The sequence below is a fragment of the Anabrus simplex genome, chromosome 2, assembly GCF_040414725.1.
Source record: "Anabrus simplex isolate iqAnaSimp1 chromosome 2, ASM4041472v1, whole genome shotgun sequence".
In the NCBI taxonomy this organism is placed as follows: Eukaryota; Metazoa; Arthropoda; class Insecta; order Orthoptera; family Tettigoniidae; genus Anabrus; species Anabrus simplex.
Genome location: NC_090266.1, coordinates 1,192,669,490 through 1,192,689,541, shown reverse-complemented (window position 1 = coordinate 1,192,689,541; position 20,052 = coordinate 1,192,669,490).

The window sequence follows — 20,052 nt, the reverse complement described above, 5'->3', positions numbered from 1 at the left end:
AGGCAAGTGTGCGGGATTTCTGGCGATACGAATGACATACTTCCGAGCATTAAGACCTTATTATAGAGGAGAACAATTGGACGGTCATTCTCATTCCTATCGTTTATTTCAAAGGTGTTTAAATTTTTATTTGGATTCAAGGAGAATCTATTGTAATCTAAGAACATTCTCCGAAGAAAAAGATGGCTCTTGAAAACGAACCCAGAAATGATTAAAAATGGTCGGCTTATGATCGGAATAAGTACATCGAAAATCTACAGCCTGTTTCCAGTCATTCGATAGGGTCAGGAATGGAATGAATAAAGCCCCATCTAGCGGCGACAATAGGAATTGTGCCAGCTGCCGAAGCCTGTCGCACTCCTCAGGGGCAATGGATAATGAATGACAAATGAAATGAAATTATATTGGACAGTGTTGCTGGAATGAATGATGACAGGGAAAACCGGAGTATCCGGAGAAAAATCTGTCCCGCCTCGTTTTGTCCAGCACGAATGTCACATGGAGTGACCGGGATTTGTACCACGGAACCCGGCTGTGAGAGGCCGGCGCGCTGCCGCCTGAGCAACGGAGGCTCCTTATAAGTACATTATGAACAGTAAAGTCAATTGGTCTCACCTCCTTTTACACCTCACCACCGTTAAGTTTATTTACTCCCCCCCCCCCAACAAATAATTAAAAGAAGGCGTGTTTATTTATGTTTAAAGGAGATTCAAAAACATCAATGTTCACGATCACGGCTATTACCTTCAGTTTTGAGATATAAGTATCCTCATAAAAATAATTCACTTTTGTTTCACTTCCTTTCACACTCCTCCCCCACCTTAATTTTCCGGCAAAAATACTTGTTTATTTAATAGTAAAGGATCTTCTAAATACCAATTATAACGACTCTAACTTCTTCAGTTTTTGTTTTATGTGTACTCATGATAGGAATTCAACTCCTTTTCTCTCCCGCCGCCCAAGATTATTCCCCCCCCCCCCAAACGCGTTTTTCTTTGTTTTTAAAGGAGATCCAAATACCAATTTTCACGCCTGTATCAACTTTAGTTTTTATTGGATGTAAGTATTCTCATACAATTAAGACAATTAATTTTTCAATTCTTACACCTCCCCCCACACTTCATTGGATTTTCCGAGAATACGTGTTTCTTTACTTTTAAAGCAGATTCCAAATATCAAATTTCACGTCCGTAACATCTTCATTTTTGTGATATCAGTAGCCTAATTAAAAGAATTCAATACCATTTTCAGTCACTTTTACCCCTCTCCACCCAAGTGGTATTTCGGAAAACTAAAAATACACGTTTCTTGATTTTTAATAGAGATAAAAAATACCATTTTTCACTTCTGTAACATTTTAAGTTTTTTGAGATTTACTCTAGAAATTCTCATTAAAAATTTCACCCCCCTTTTAGTTCCCCTTAAGTGGAGTTTCCAAAAACAAATCACCTATGTTTCTTTACATTTACAGAAGATTTCCAATACCACTTATTACGTCTGTAACATTTTACGTTTCTCAGGTATTCTGTAGATATAGTCTTTCAAAAAATTCACCCCAATTTGTCACTCCTGTTTAAACGCAATTAATTGGATTTTCCAAAAACAAAAAATACGTGTTTCTTAATTTTTAAAGGAGATCCCATATACAAATTTTCAGTTCTGTAATGTCTTCAGTTTCTGAGTTATATGTATCCTCATTAAGGGCATTCAACCCATTATTCACCCTTGTACACCCCTCCTAAGAGGATTTACAGAAAACAAAAAAATACGTGTTCCTTTATTTTTAAAGGTGATTCTAAATATCAATTTTGACATGTGCAAACTTTTAAAGTTTTGAGATATAGATACAGTCATTTTAAAATTCCACCCCCTTTTCATCTCCACAATTTGGATTTTCCAAAAGCAAAAAAAAAAAAAAAAAAAAAAAATGTTCCTTTATTTTTAAAAGAGATCCCAAATACCTATTTTCAGGTCTGTAATATCTTCAGTTTCTGAGATATAAGTATCCTCATTAAAGGCATTCAACCCCTTTTTCACCCCTCCTATTGGGATTTTCCCAAAACAAAAAATACCTGTTTCTTTATTTTTAAAGGAGATTCTAAATACCAATTTTTACATCTGTAAACTTTTCAAGTTTTAAGATGTAGATACAATCATCTTAAAAATTCACCCCCCTTCCCCCCCCCCCCATATTTCGATTTTCCAAACATGAAAAAAAAATACCTGTTTCTTTATTTTTAAAGTAGATCCCAAATACCAATTTTCAGGTCTGTAATATCTTCAGGTTCTGAAATATAAGTAGCCTCATTAAAGGCATTCAACCCCTTTTTCACCCTTTTCCACCCTACCTATTGGGATCTTCCAAAAGCAAAAAATTTGTGTTTATTTTTAAAGGAGATTGTAAATACCAATTTTTACATCTATAAACTTTAAAAGTTTTGAGATATAGATACACTCATTTTAAACATTCACTCACCATTAATTGGATTTTCCAAACAAAAAAAACACGTGTTTCTTTATTTTTAAAGGAGATCCCAAACACAAATTTTCGGGTCTGTAATATCTTCAGTTTCTGAGATATAAGTATCCTCATTAAAGGCATTCAACCCCATTTTCACCCCTTTTCACCCCTCCAATTGGGATTTTCCGAAAAAAAAAAAAAGTACGTGTTTCTTTATTTTTAATGAAGATTCTAAATACCAGTTTGTACATCTGTAAACTTTCAAAGTTTTGAGATATAGATACACTCATTTTAAAAATTCACCCCCCTTTTCACCCTCCCATTAATTGGATTTTCCAAAAACAAAAAAAGATACGTGTTTCTTTATTTTTAAAAGAGATCAAAAGTGCAAATTTTCAGGTCTGTAATATGTTCAGTTTCTGAGATATTAGTACCGGTATCCTGATTAGAGGCATTCAACTCCCTTTTCACCCTTTTTCACCCTTTTTCACCCCTTCTATTGGGATTTTCTGAAAACAAATAATACGTGTTTCCTTATTTTCAGAGAAGATTCTAAATACCAATTTTTATATCTGTAAACTTTTAAAGTTTTGAGATATAGATACACTCATTTTAAAATTTCATCCCCCTTTTCACCCCCTTAGCTAAAGAATATCCAAAAATCCTCTCTTACCAAGCACCTACATCTTAATATGAATGTATCCCCAAAATTTCATTTCTTTACATCCAGTAGTTTTGGCTCGGCGATGATGAATCAGTCAGTCAGTCAGGACAAGTTACTTCAAATATATGTAGATAGGCTGGAGAATCCAGTACCTGTACAGTACGCTAATGAAATAAACTCATTTTCACAAAGGTATGACTTTCAACCATTGAGTCTGTCTGTACACCAGAGAACAGCGAGTCCCTCACCCTGCAACTTGATCAGTGACAACATTCGTCTAGAGCCACATCAGCTCATAGAACTCATGTGAAGTTTGAAACACCTCTATTATAACTGGAGTGCAACAGTCCATGTACCACAACCAGGACAGTATGAGCATACGTTCCTATTTCTGGTCGGACAGAACCTACACAAAATACCCAATTTCAGACATGCTGCACATTAAAATTCAGTGTTATGAAGAAGAGAGTATGTGTGGAATTAGGAACTTCATATTAACGGTACTAAGAAAGAATCTACAAGGGAAGGATTTGAATTCCATTGCTATCAATTTAGGTATGTATCTGTTATGCATGACTGGAAGTGCACCATGGAGCTTAGTCATTCCCCTGTCTGGACTGATGGTGGTGGGATATGATGTATATCACTAAGCCAAAATGTGTGGAGTCCTTTTGGATCCTAATTATTCCTCACTCTGGACTGATGGTACTGGGATTTGTTTCATATCATGAAGAAAACATGTGTAAATTATGTTTGGGTGCTCTTGGGTCTACCATTAAAAAAGTTGTAAGTCAATACATGTCAGCAGCAAGCAACTCGTGGAGTGGTAGTGGGTAATGATCTACTAATATTTTCAAAAATCTTTGACATTATAAATATTATGACCAATACGTCCCGTAGCAAATATTAATCCACAAAGAAGGACTTGGTGAGCATCATGTGGCCTGTGTTTTTCATCAGGATGTTCAAAATCTCAGGAGAAAGCTCAAAAGAGATATGTAAAGTACATGAATGTAAATGAGCTTGCATCATTGTTACTGCATATCTGAATCCTTCTCTTATGGAGTGGAGAATCCACCACCAGTGCAATATGCTGATGAAGTAACCAAGTTCTCAGAAAGGTATGACCTTTAACCTTTCAGCCCGGCTGTACACCAGCAAACAGTGAGTCCAACAGCCTACAAAGTGGACAGCAACAATGCTCATCTAGAGCCAGGACAGCTACAATAAGCCACCTACAACTTGAAATATCTCTATTATAATTGGAGAGCTAAAGTCCATGTACCAGAACCAGTACAGTATGAGCATAAGCTCTTCTTATTTATTGGCCAGAAACTCCTCAGGATACTCATTTACAGACACACAACACAGACAAATAGAGTGTTATGAAGAAAGGAGGCATTGAGGAATTTACCTCCTAATTGCTACTAAGAAACTACAATGCAAGAAATTGAAGTCCATTTTAATCAAGACAGGCATCCAGATCTGCTGCTGCAAGACTGGTGGTGCACCATGGAGCTTAGTAATTCCTCTCTCTGGGCAGATGGCAGTGGGATTTCATGTAAGCCAAAATTTGTTCTGTCATTATTGGAAGTTAGTCATTCCTCTCCGCAGTCTGACATTGGTGGTATTTCATGTATATCATTAAGCAAAAATGTGTGGTATGCTATTGAATCTTAGTTATTCCTCTCTCTGGACTGATGATTGTGGGATTTGATGTATTTCATTATGACAAAATATGTGGAGTTGCTATTGGTGCTCTTGAGGGTAACATTAACAAAGAAACGAGTCAATACTTCTCAGCTGTAAGCTAAGCACAGGAGTCGTAATGAGTAGCAACTTGATTATCAACATCGACAGTGATCTTAGCTAGTTTAACAGCTATGAGCACCGACTGCCACAGCAAATAATTTTGTGTAGAAATGGACTTGATGAGGGTCATTAGATTTATGCATTCCAGCAGGATGTTCAACATCTCAGGAGAAAGCTCAAAGAGTTATATGGAGAACATGAATGTAAATTGGCTTTCATAATTTTTACCATAAGTCTGAATACTCTTCTTTTCTGTGGGCTGGAGAATACAGCACCAGTGCAGTGTACTGATGAATTACACTTTCCCACAAAGGTATGAATTATTTGGAGCTGAGTACAGAGACTCTTCCATGAAATATGCATTCTTCCTAGGCTTAGTTAAAGGCAGGCCATGGATTAGAGGAAAGGTATCGTGCTTTGTACTATGTTGAATCTCAACCAGAGGGAAGGCAAGGAAGAGAAACTCCAAGGCTGGTGTTGGAGGAATATGCTGAGAAGGTAGTGGCTAGATGAGGAAAAACATTACCAGAGAAATGTTGCCTCACTCAGGATAGAAAAGCTTATGCAAATTGGCTGAATGATTCCTATAACTAACAACATAGGTATTTTGGAGAAAGAGGAAGAAGGGGAATATTTGTCAGTATCATAATAGATAAACCTTCCATACATTGTTGTCAGTTGACAAACATTTCTCCTAGAATGGTCATTTCATAACTGTTTTATATCTTTCAATGAATCAACAACAATGTAAATCCACTACATGAATTTGAAGGCCACTGAAGTATGTTCTCCAATGCTAGCACAATAATGGGTCAAGGTACAAGAGTTAATGGCAAGGGGTTATTGAAAGGTAAATAAAAAGAAATCATTGTTTTATCATGCAAACAAATCTTTGGCATTTCCAAGTCCTGTTGTGAGTTTCAGAACACTGTCAAAGCAGAAATGTGATGTACTGGGGATAAGAAAATCCCCTTTTATGATTGAACTGGAGCATAATTCACCACTTGTGAAGAGGTATGACAGCAACTAGCCAGTTTGGTCCTTACTTTTTGATGAGCCTGTCAATAATGAAACTTATTCAAGAATGTTGCAGATGTGATTCACACAACAGCTGACAGACAGAGGGCTAGTAAATGATGTGTGGTTGCAACATTATGTGGCAACAGCACACTTCACCTTGTCCATGCAAAAATGTTTGAACAAATATTTTCCAGCCCACTGGATTGACCGATGTTCACGGACATCACCATCACCAGCACCAATGATGTGGCCACTGTGCAATCCAGATTTTACCATACCCAGGGTATCGTCAAAAAACATTTATTATCACACTTCTACTACACCAATGATGACTTATGAAGTTCTGTGGAAGAGAACTTCACTGCAATTACCAAACAACCTTGTTAATTAAATTTCCAAGTTCTTTCAAAAATCATTTAAGAAGGGGTTAGTTAAACAACTGATATAAAATCTGGCACATGGGTAATAACCCTAAATGCAGATAAATGATGAGTGATGACTTATTGATTAAAATGCTACCCTGAGCAGATCAGTGTCTGGTACCAGTGGCCACAGCTTTACTGTGAATTTACAGCTCTGCATTTGGGATTTGGCAGACTAGTCCCACCATAGGCTGTTGTGAGAATGGTTTGCTGTGGTTTTCCATACTCTTCAGAAAGGTGGGTGCGAGGGCATTTCTTTTTATAGAAAACATCTTCTCCCCTCTCTATCTGCTCTGCACCTCAAATCTCCTAGGTTCTCCTGGTCTGAAAGAGGACATCACCCAATAGCATGCCCACCATAACTCATTAAGGTGTTAGTAAATGTAGAAACAGGTATCACATAGGGCACAGAGGCATATTATTTGGTGCTTCAAGCAATAAGGATCCCTATAGATGTGCAAGATATATAAGGAAAAATAAGAATGTATTATTACCTTATCTTCCCACCAACATGGTATAATAAATGCATCAAATCAAACCTAAAGTGAGGGACTACTCTTCACTACTGTAACTGGGTATAATGTATGAATTCATACTTACCAGACTAGTTATCTATGTTGAACCTCTCACAAATACAGCAGTACAAAGTAGGTAATTTTGAGTCAGGTGGACTTGAATTATTCCACAATGACACTGAGCCATATTTGATCCTTTTTAACCTTCTAAGATTTTCTAAATTCCTCCCTTCTGTGATGCTGAATTACTCTGAAGGAAAAACAAGTCATCATTACAAAACATTTATTTTAACATTTTGTTCACATGTCATTGGTTTGAGAAATATATATTATATATCCGTGTTGATGTAGGTTATATTGCTTTTTTAAACTCAAGGTATTCACACATACAGAAGTATAATTCAAGGAATCTAATAGGTGTATATGCTCATTTGAAATATAATTGTGCACTACGAACAAATCATGCCAGTACAATGTAGGAAATGTCATGGACTGAAATGTGTCCTATTGGTACTTAATGCTGATTGCTTGTGGAGAAGTATCACTAAGGTATGTACACGTTCTCCATCATAGATTCAATACACTGAATAAGTCCTTAGCAGATGTGTGAGCAACAGAACGAAGACTAAGAAAGTTAGGTTAGATGTTTCAGTGCATTGCTGGCCACTTTATGTGTTCTGTCTACACTGTGCATTGATGTTGGACCCAGTGTGAACATGAGGGTATATACCAATCAAGAAGGCTCAGGTTGACTCCAGTAGAATGCTCATGAAGACTGATAAACTACTATGTAATCACTACAGCAGTGTCGCTGTCCCCCATTCAGAAATGTGTCCTGGCCACTGGAGGGTACGCCTTTGCACACAGGTACCTTATAAAGATGGCAAGCAGTGCAGGAGCTGTAGTTGCACTGTCACGTATGACAACTACTGTTAAGACCTGAGCATTGCCAAACACATTGGTACTTCTTACAGAAATGGGGAGCACTGCAGTTTGTGCACTGGTGCCAAATCACAGCTCTGTCTGAATATAGGGAACCACTGAATTGACAGCAATATATGCTTCAATGTAAAATTGCACACCACCCTAATGATGTTTGAAAAATACCTAATGGCCCTGTATATGCCCAGAAAATTCTGAGATCATGTGTGTTTCCCTTCCTGGTTTCCCTGCACTACCCCCTTTTCTAGTAGAATAATATCTGACCTCATGCCGTAAGTATGGTAACTCTGGCCAAACTTTAAGATGTCAACATGTTTCCTAGGCCAGCTAGTTTTCCAGTCTCTACAGGAAGAAAACTATACAATATAATCTACTATACTATTCAAGTAACTAATGTTTGAGACCTGGATCAAATGGCAACATCAGTCGGCAGGAACTACGGCAGGCTTGAAGGATCAGTTGCATCGGCTGTGGTAGGATTTTTCTCAGGAGCACATCCAACATTTGTGTGCCTTCATACCCAACCATATTGCAGCGTTTCTTTATGCTATGGGTGATCCAACACCTCACTGAGTTCATCCTACAATAAATGAATCATATTTTGTTGATTCCTTTACACTACCATGTCCTGTGCTTATGCCCACTTACGTGCCTGTTTGGGAGGTAGGAAGTATTAGCCCTATATGGAACAACTTGTTTAATATTTTTGACCATGATTCAACCCATGTTGTCACCAGTATACCAAAAATTGACTGAGACTTGAAACCTTTAAGCTGAAGAGTGATATTGGTTCAAATACCCATTGTTAACTTTCTACTATTTTCTAAGGAAAACTATACCCAGTTGCTTTGATTGTTAAGATGAAAATTACTTTTCTGTCTGGTTGTAAAGTATTTGAAATTTTTGTTCTCATGTAATTGTACTATAATACATGCCAAATGAGGAATTTAATTTTAATATTTTGGAGAGTTGGGATGGGATGGATATGAGAATATTCTTTAACTAAAATAAAGAATAAGTAATTTAACTAGCAAAATGGACTCTAGAGGGTGGAAATCTAAACAATATATTCTAATATACTATTCCAGTAACTAATAATTCATTTGTCAGAATAGTAAATAGAGTTAAAATTCTTTATCTCTTCTTCTTCTTCTTCTTCTATTTGAAGGCAATGGACATAATTTTCAATGAATTTCATGCATCACACTGCAAGTATTTGTGTTCATAGGCAGTACACTCCTTAGATATAAAGAAGGGAACTCTGCACTGATGTCTCTGATGTAAGTAAGTAAGTAAGTAAGTAAGTAAGTAAGTAAGTAAGTAATTCGTCTTTATTCGTGGCGAAGTTAGGGCTCAAGGCCCTCTCTTACACTTAACCACAATATTTAAAATGATTAACGTACATATAATATTTAAATGCAACAGATCTTTTAAAATAATATGGTACTAATAGAAAATTTGGAGATTGTAATAAAAAACTACTATAGAATGTACAACACTACAATCTAAGTGTACATGATAATAAATATAAAACTAACACTAGTGATAATAAGAGACGGAAACACAGAAAAAAACCTATAACTGGCAAATATATTTCTAATTATTATGAATATATGCTCATTCACGCACTCATTCATACTACACACATCGAAAAGTCAGCTAGAGGTATTCAGAAAGTGATTTCGGCAATCCATCTTAAATCTCCTACGAGAACGCAAATCCCTAATGGTAGCAGGTAGGGTATTCCACAGCCTCGCGGCAGTGACTACAAAGGAGCGGTTGTAGGTCCTGGAGTGACTGAGAGATATTGTTAAACAGGAGCCAGATCGTGTATCGTGGTTATGATAGGAGGAGAGGTAATTAAATTTTGAAGAGAGATAATTCGGTACACCTGTGTTTAGAACTCCATGCAGAAGAGACAACATGTGGAGACTGCGACGCTCATGAACACGAAGCCATGACAACTCCCTGTAATAAGGTGAAATGTGAGAACCATATCGCAGCTTAAATATGAATCGAATACAGGTGTTCAAACTCCGTTCAAGCATCTTGTTACTGTCTTGAGATATGTCCGTAAGTACAGTGTCGCAGTAGTCTAGAATTGGTAAGATTAGGGATTTTACCAGTTGTATTTTAAGATTTTTTGGAAATATAGTAGAGTAGCGTTTGAGAGGAAAAAGGGATTTCTGCACTTTACGGCATGTATTTGTCACTTGTTCAGTCCAGTTGAGGGTCTCAGTCATTATAACACCTAAGTTTCTTACTGACGTACAATAGGGCACGACAATGTTATTTAAAATAATTGGGGGTACATGTCTACTTTTTAACAAGTTGAGGTTTATTTTGGTACCAAATATAATAGCCTGAGTTTTGTTAGGATTTATTAACAAGCTGTTATGTACTCAAAATAATTTATACGTCTAAAGTATTTTTTAAAAGATGGTACCATGGACCAAAGGAAATCATGATCAGAAGGCAATCAATCAATCAATCAATCAATCAATCAATCAATCAATCAATCAATCAATCAATCAATCAATCAATCAATCAATCAATCAATCAATCAATCAATCAATCAATCAATCAATCAATCAATCAATCAATCAATCAATCAATCAATCAATCAATCAATCAATCAATCAATCAATCAATCATATGCCATAGGACAATAAGAATACACATAGGCTATATCTTCAAATCGTACAAAAGTCATGATACGACAAGATTAAGTTAGGTTTTGTTGATACCACAACAAAATTTCCTTCTATTTCAACTGAAACAAACTTTATAGAGTAGGTTATGTCGCATTCATCTCCAGAGCGGCTCTTGCAGATTTTTCTTGCTTTTTATATATCCTAACTGAGTTCTATACATACAAATTGGACAAAATAAGGCTGGATTAATGGTATATGCTGTGGGTTACTGTAGTCACATCCTTGCTCATGAACCATGGGCAATGGCTGATTGGCCTTGTAAGTGGTCCTGAGAGTGGGGATACCAGTTGTTGTGGAATGGAAGTGGGCATCTCAGACATATTCTGAGTCATGGCCCTCCTTGTGCTCAGGCGGCTAGGAATATACAATTCACAGATGGTCCCTGACCCAATAAAGGAGAGATCCTCACTTGGACTATGTTCAAGTAGGGTAGCATCCTGTTTCATGAATATACCGAGTTCAGAACATTTTTAGCGAGCCTTGGACCTATGGGAGTAATGGAGTCCCACTCCCATTTAGACAGGCGAGGGACTCCTTGGAATCAACTTGGTGAACGAAATGGAATCCGATGGAGAGCTATCAATATTCACAAGGCTTATGGAAGAAAGAAAGTAGAACTCACTGAGTCAGCAAAGAGGAGGCATCTGGATGTGCTAGGAGTAAGTGATATTCTGTTAAGAAGAGATAGGACAATATAATGTGTACTTGACGGGTGTTAAAAAGGGAAGGGCAGAGGGCTGTTTATCAGGAATACTATTGCACACAACATAGTTTCTGTTAGGCATGTAAATGAGCAAATGATGTGGATAGTTTTGGCAGTTGGAGGAATTAGGACAAGAATTATCTTAGTGTATTCACCATGTGAGGGTGCAGATGAGGATGAAGTTGACAAGTTTTATGAAGCATTAGGTGACATCATAGTCAGGGTCAACAGCAAGGACAGGATAGTTTTAATGGGTGATTTCAATGTAAGAGTTGGAAATAGAACTGAAGGATACAAAAGGGTTATTGGTAAATTTGGGGATGATATGGAAGCTAATGGGAATGGGAAGCATGTGCTGGACTTCTGTGCTAGTGTGGGTTTAGCAGTTACAAATACATTTTCAAGCATAAGGCTATTCACCGCTACACATGGGAGGCTAGGAGTACCAGAACCATAAGGGACTATATCGTAACTGACTTCGAATTCAGGAAGTCTGTTTGGAATGTGTGGAATTTTTTCTGGATTTTTTGATGAAACGGACCTCTATTTGATCTGTAGTGAACTAAGTATCTCTAGGCCTAGGGTAGAGAAAGTGAAATCGGTCTGCAAACGAATAAGGATAGAAAATCTTCAGGATGAGGAAATTGGACAGAAGTACATGAATATGATTAGTGAGAAGTTTCAAACAGTGGACAGTAAGCAGGTTCAGAACATAGGAAGATAATGGGTGGCATACAGGGATGCTGTAATATAAATAGGAAGGGAATGCCTAGGAACAACTATGTGTAAAGATGGGAGAAAGCGAATATTGTGGTAAAATGATGAAGTGAGAGCAGCTTGTAAATGTAAATATAAGGCTTAACAGAAATGGCTCCAAACAAAGGCTGTTGCAGACAGGGAATTGTACGTAGATGAAAAAAGAAAGAGCAAAGCAAAGAGTTGTTGAATCCAAAAAGGAGTTGTTGGAAAATTTAGGTAATAACCTGGAAAGGCTAGGACAGGCAGTGGGAAAACCTTACTGAACAGTAAAAAAGAATCTTATTAAGGGAGGGAAAAAGGAAATGAACAGTGTTTTGAGTAATTCAGGTAAACTCATAATAAATCCCAGGGAATCACGGGAGAGGTGGAGGGAATATTTTGAAAATCTTCTCAACTTAAAAGAAATCTTCCCAGTGGTGTTGCAAACAACCAAGCTCATGGGGAGGAGGAAAATTATGTTGGTGAAGTGGAAAGGATGGCAAAAAACTCCATTGTCAAAAATCAGCAGGAATAGATGAAATTAGACCTGAAATGGTGAAGTAAAGTGGGAAGGCTGGGATGAAATGCCTTCATAGAGTAGTAAGAGTAACATGGAGTGCTTGTAAGGTACCTCCAGATTGGACAAAAGGAGTAATTGCACCTATCTATAAGCAAGGGAACAGGAAGGATTGCAACTATCGAGGTATCTCACTGATTAGTGTACCAGGCAAAGTATTCACTGGCATCTTGGAAGGGAAGCTGTGATCAGTGGTTGAGAGGAAGTTGGATGAAAAACAGTGTGTTTTCAGACCACAGAGAGGCTGTCAGGATCAGATTTTCAGTAATGAGCCAGATAATTGAAAAATGTTACGAGAGAATTAAACAGTTGTGTTTATGTTTTGCAGATCTAGAGAAAGCATATGACAGGGTACTGAGGGAAAAGTTGTTTGCCATATTGGACGACTATGGATTAAGGGTAGATTAATAAAATCAATCAAAGGCACTTATGTAGACAGTTAGGCTGCAGCGAGAATTGATGGTAGAATGACTTCTTTGTTCAGGGATTAGACAAGGTTATAATCTTGCACCTTTGCTGTTTGTAGTTTACATGGATCATCTGCTGAAAGGTATAAAGTGGCAGGGATGGATTCAGTTAGGTGGAAATGTAATAAGCTGTCTGGCCTGTGCTGACGACTTGGTCTTAATGGCAGATTGTGCCGAAAGCCTACAGTCTAATATCTTGAAATTTGAAAATAGGTGCAATGAGTATGGTACGAAAATTAGCCTTTCGAAAACTAAATTGATGTCAGTAGGTAAGAACTTCAACAGAATTGAATGTCTGATTGGTGATACAAAGCTGGAATAGGCAGATAATTTTAGGTATTTATATTGTGTGTTCATTGAGGATGGTATTATAGTAAGTGAGATTGAACCACGGTATAGTAAAACTAATACAGTTAGCTCGCAGTTATGATCAACAGGATTCTGTAAGAAGGAAGTCTGCTCCCGGATGAAACCATCTTTACATTGGTCTGTTTTCAGACCAACTTTGCTTTACAGGAGCAAAAGCTGGGTGGACTCAGAATATCTTATTCAAGTGTGAATTAACAGACATGAAAGTAGCGACAATGGTTGCTGGTAAAAACAGGTTGGAACAATGGCAAGAAGCTAAGCTAGGAATGAACTCAATGGACGAAGCTGTATGCTTAAACTGGCTTTGGTGGTGGGGTCATGTGAGGCGAATGGAGGAGGATCAGCTACCTAGGGGAATAATGGACTCTGTGATGGAGGGTAAGAGAAGTAGAAGGAGACCAAGATGATGATGGTTAGACTCAGTTTCTAATGGTTTAAAGATAAGAGGAATAGAACTAAGTGTAGCCACAGCGCTAGTTGCAAATAGAGGATTGTGGTGACATTTAGAAAAATCACAGAAGCTTGCAGACTGAACGCTGAGAGGCATAACTGTCTACAATGATGTTGTATGTATTTAAGTAAGACTGTATTAATAAAACGCTGCATTCATCACCTCACACCTAGTATGTTATTAAATACATTATACGAACATGCCACAATTATACTTATCTGGTATTACACAAACAAATCTACAGCCCTAGAGAAAAGGAAAATATGTTTTACTTATACCCAAACATGTAATGCTCTTGTTTTTCACAATACGGCAGTGGCAATTCATAAATCTCGCAAGTCATGAAAAAATACCATGACCAAAGAGAATGGGTGAGAGAGGAAACTAAATGTTATTTTTCACTTCCGTACACAATGATTGCCAGAATGACTGCCGGGAATCGCACACTAGTGCCTCTGCTGGGCTGATGTCTGAACAAAAATTACCGGGCAGGCGAGAATAAATCTTTTAGCCCCTGGGTCCCCAGGTTGTCACCCTCCCTCCCTCCCTCCCTCTCTCCATTATTAAAGATACTCATTACTTTATTCTTTCATGCTCATACCTTATTCTGAAATACTTCATTCTGAACAATGGTACACCTGGAGTTTGGCCCTGCTGCATTGTTATTATTATTATTATTATTATTATTATTATTATTATTATTATTATTATTATTATTATTATTATTATTATTATTATTATTATTATTATTATTATTTGTGCTGGAGAAAAGGAGCTTACCAGCCTGTGTTGCTTTATTATAATTTTATTTTTACTAATTCACAAAGTCATGAAAGAAGGGAGTGACCTGCCTGTGCTGCTTTATTATTATTATTATTATTATTATTATTATTATTATTATTATTATTATTATTATTATTATTATTATTATTATATATTTCCTAACTCTCAAAGCCATGAAGGAAGGCAGTGACCTGCCTATGCTTCTTTATTATATTTATTTTATATTTACTATCTCACAAATCCATGAAGGGAGTGACTGGCATGTGCTGATTTATTATTTTTTATGCTGAATAAACAGAAGCTAAGTCACAAAATCACAAAGTCAGGAAGGAAGGAAGGAAGGAAGGAAGGAAGGAAGGAAGGAAGGAAGAAGTGACCAGAAGGTGAGTGGGATTGGCAATCTTTATTTCAGATTATGAACTATGACAGAAATAGACACTAACATCACCTCATACATCAGTCTTCTTTAACCCTATAAGCCAACCTCAACAGTAAATAGTATCATGATATGCAACTTACACAGGAAAAGAAATATACATACAATGTAAGAAAGAAAGCCATACACAGTAACCAAATTAATTAAAGGAAACTCATATTCTAAGGAGGGATTTTGTAGGATTCAAAGGAAAATTTAAATAAAACATGATCTTTTGATATATGGAGCTATATTCCACATACTCTGCACAGTATTGCAGGTATAAAATTGTGTAGAAATTTCCACAAAATTGTAGTGATCATAGTATATCTTCCACCTACAGCACTTATGCCCTTGAAAGGGCTTTGGCCTGCCCAGCGACCACTGCTCAGCCCGAAGGCCTGCAGTTTACAAGTGGCCATGTGGTCAGCACGACGCTTCCTCTCGGCCGTTATTCTGGGCTTTCGATATCGGACAGTATATCTTAATTTCATTAAATTACATTCAGTAGTGTTAATCATCAATTAATATTCATCAGAAAGAAAATAATACAATATAACCCAAAATACAAAATTATTCATTTATGAATGAAAGACTGGAACTGAAAAGTTACAACGCAGTACTTTTTTTCCCCCCTTTTTTTTGCAGTCAAACATCGCACTAAGGAACTTACTACCGTATATGATACATAATTCAGTCTGTCAAGTGAGGCAGCTTGGGCCACACACTGAGAAATATTGAGATTTATAACTTAATTCTTTTGTATCTTCTAGATGATGGCAAGTCTCTGGCAGAGTAGTGTTTGAAGAAACCAAGGCATGATAACACATACTGCGTTCCTACATATTGCACCAATACATAACACATCATTCAATCAATCATTTGCATTTAGATGATAAACAATGTCAAGCTACAAAATAGTCTTTATTCCTTGTACTTATTGTTCTGCACTATTTACAGTACTTAAAAATATTTTATTTCATGTGACAGTAAGATATAACGAATTTCTCTGCTAGATGGAAAAGCTCGAACTATGAACATGGTGGAGGTACAAATAATGCATACTTGCAGTCCATCCACAGGGAAGGAGTTCCAATAAATTGAAAGAAATGTGTAGCATCATGCCATATCTACAACAATAAGACAGCTGATCAAGCACAAAACATTCCCATGACACATCACAAGGTAGCTCCACCTATTAAGTTCTACATCCTAGGAATTAGTCGCTTATTTACGTACAATATTATGAACAATATGCTGCTACCTTCCACAACATTACAGTGTGCAAGGGGCTTTGCTGTGACCTAGATGAAAGGCCAGTCGAAGACAGTGGAAAGTCACATCACACACAGTGCCATTTGTACCTATTTTATATCAAAGGCAGATCTGTGTTAGTGGTTGCAGAGCAGGCTGATGTGTGGTGCAACAGCACTGCACTAAGACTGGCCAACTGAGCAATGGCTCTACTGTGGTTCTATACCCCTGCAGTCAGGATACGGTAAGAGGCTGTTTGTTCCCCTAACATTGGCTGTCCTGAGAATGGTTTTCCTTTTGCCTGCACTAAGGCAAATGCCGGGACAGTTCCTAGTATAGATCATGGCCACTAAACCTCTCGCACCACAAATCTCCTTGCCTGAGAGATGGCATCACCATCTAAGAGGCCCGCCTCCCACTTCAGGGGAGGAATGAAAACAATTTAGAGGTAGTAGCAGAGATCTGTCATACTGTAATAACATAGGGGAAGAAGATTATGAAGACTTAGTATACACAGAAGATGAACACCGGTTGCCTGGTTACCAAACTGTTGGTTTTCTTCCAATTGGTTTTCTTTCTATGCTAAATTGATTATGCTGATTCCAGATAGGACGCCATGTCCACACTAACAAGAAAATACACTTTTTAATTTTCCGTCGTTTCTGTCTGTATGTATGTACGCGTATCATGAGGAAATGGCTGAACATAATTTAATGAAAAACGGTATTTTACATTGGGGAATGAGCCATTACAAGATAATTTTATTCACCCTGGATGGTATGGTAGTTAACGGGAAGGAGCCTAATTTTTCATTTTTAATTATCTGTTATTGGACCTATTGAAAAGTACTACATAACAAAAGTTATAGAGAACGCAGTTTCCAATCATTTATGTCTATGATAAGAGTGCTTGTGGTGGTGGTGGTGGTGATTATTGTTTTAAGAGGAAGAACAACTAGTAATATATTAGTAATCAGAGAGAAAAAATTGAAGGGGGCTGACACTACAAAAAATGAAGGTATCAGCCTAACAAAAATCAGGGCCACGAAGGGCTTGTAAATAAGACTCCCTAGACCTCCATATGCAATACATTCGGGGTCAGAGAAGAACAGGAGGCGACCGAGGTAGATCGGATCGATTAGATGGAATTGAGGAGTCTGGCACAAGTAAGTGGAAGCAATGCCAGGATTCGTCTAAGTGCTCTGTGGTTGCCTACCCAAGTTCGGGGTCTCCTTGGGGCCTTCTTTAGTTCAATAAATTTCCAATTTCTTTGAAATCATTCAAGGAAAGGCTAGGAAAACAACAGCAACTGCCCTAAATGCAGATCAGTAGTGATTTATTGATTGTTGGTAGATGGAGAAAGGGCAAGGCCTTCATACATGGAAGTGCCTCCAAGCCCCCTTGGATATTATTAAGTTTTGGAGTCCTTCAACCACCTTGCATATTACGCTTTCCCATCCTGAATAAGGTGACATATCTTTGGCAAAGCTTTTCCTCAATTAGCCACTAGCCCCTTTGCATATTCCTCCCATAGTAGAGCAATGATGTCCTTTTCCTCGTGTCCTCTCTGGTTGTACCTCCATCACTGCCTTATGTTTCCCATCTTACATACACGCCCATACCAGTTACAGATTCCTGTTGGATCGGTATTTGAATGGTGGTGTTCCCATCACAGTCCATCCTTGTTTGCCCAACTGCTCTTCCCAAGTACCTCATTTTGCTTCCCTGTAGTTGGCTGTCACATTCTCCAAGGGGGTCAGACTCTCAGTGTCATTTAGTAGAGTTGGCGGAAGCTGGTTATATATATTTCTGACTCGAAGGTGATCTGATGGATATTCTTATCTGGAAAGTAGGTATTCCTCCCTAGCATGAGGTAATTGTCTATACAAAACTAAATCATTTTATCTTCAAACTCTTGATAACAGGCTCTGCACCATGTAGGCCTATTGCCATATCCATGAACGATTTTGTTTTCAACCCAGGATTTGCAGTCTCCCATGACCAGCACATGAAGGTTAAATTTTCATTCTGTTCCTTGTTTTTAAGTTTTGGTGAAATAGTTCCATTTCAAACTATTCTGCATCCTGCACTGGAGGAATAAGAGATACAGCCCCTTTGAGGTCTATGTTCATTGTAATGATTTGGGATTCAGTGGATTGCAACAAATTCACTATCACAAAGACTCACATCACCTGTACTAAATTCCACATAAATTCCATGTACAGTAACAACATCATAATGATGACTACTGCTCATCATAACCACTTATTATGCAATGTGTAGTCAGAAAAATTATAAGGACCTGTTATCGTCCCAAAACAAGTCTTATTCCCATTAAATTTGTCTCGATGACTAAATAACCCATTAATAATCATATGTCACAGTGCATGTACTCTAAATAAATCCATAATCTCGATTAGGAATTATATCCTGATGACATGCTATCATTACCACGAGGCACGAATATAAGTTCAATTTACCATAGAGATGTAAAAAATATTGGGAAAATATTACCCTGATAAATTCATCTGACTCAGATTAACTCACTATAATAATGAAATTCGTACAATAAGAAAGGATGGTTCTGATAACACATGGATAACTTCAACTGATCAGTCATTTCTGAACTCAACAACACGTGGTTAGGAATCAAACAAGTATACGAAGTAAGTTTCAAGTCCTATCTCACATATAAGGAAATAATCAATGAAATATTATGAAATTGAAATCAGCTATAGACTATAAGACCAATCCAAAGAAAAAATAATAATATAAATAAAGAGCTACAGAGAACAGATATCAATAAGACGTTGTCGACTAAACTTATTTTGTTGTCTTCATGTCGAACTCCTGGGGTCCACAATCACACATTCTAAGGCTGAAATCCTTGCATTTCTGCGTCGTTGACATCGGTCTATAGGCTTAGAAACTCATGATGGAATGTGTGTAGTCTCTGGCACGAACTTCCATCCTCTGGTGATGACAATGTAGAGGTCCTCTTCCACGTTTACACTCTCTGATGGTTGCTGAAACTTGTACCAAATGAATTAAGACAAATCCTGCGCACAATTCTGCAAATTATGATGAAATGACACGTACATTTATGAGTTATCTGATGTTTTCAACGTCTGTTGGTTACACTAATTAGAGTCGTATGCTTGCACAGTCTGAAATAAGAGTTGAGCATAGGAAATGAGCCCAATGTCCCTGTCGTTGACAGTATCCCACTGACGTTCTACGATGAAATAAAGCTGGCGAAGCGAACGAAGTGACAGACATGAGTGAATAGCAAGTATGTGTGAGCTTGTATACATATGACTCACTTTAAGTGCCATCGCGCTGAACTTGTTGTAGGAAGTAAAGTCAATACAAGTACTAAATTTTTATTGGTTTCATTAAATAACTTCACCTAATTTCTGCCAAAATATCATTGAAATTAAATAAAAATTCAGTTAATAATTATTACCATTCACACGTGATATCATTTAAAACTGTCCAGTTAATATCATTCTTGTACACTTTCTTACTTACGCATATCATGCCATCAAAGATATTATAAATGTTTCTTTTGCTATAAATTCAGTGTGACTGCAGACGAACATATTCTCGCTATTTTCATCTCTCGTCCACTTTTATTTTTATTTTTATTTCTCGAGTAGCTAAGCTCCCCCTTCATGCTAGAAACAGGTCACCACATGACTCAAGGACACATGCATCATGCCGACAAAACTAGCCCAGTGACACAC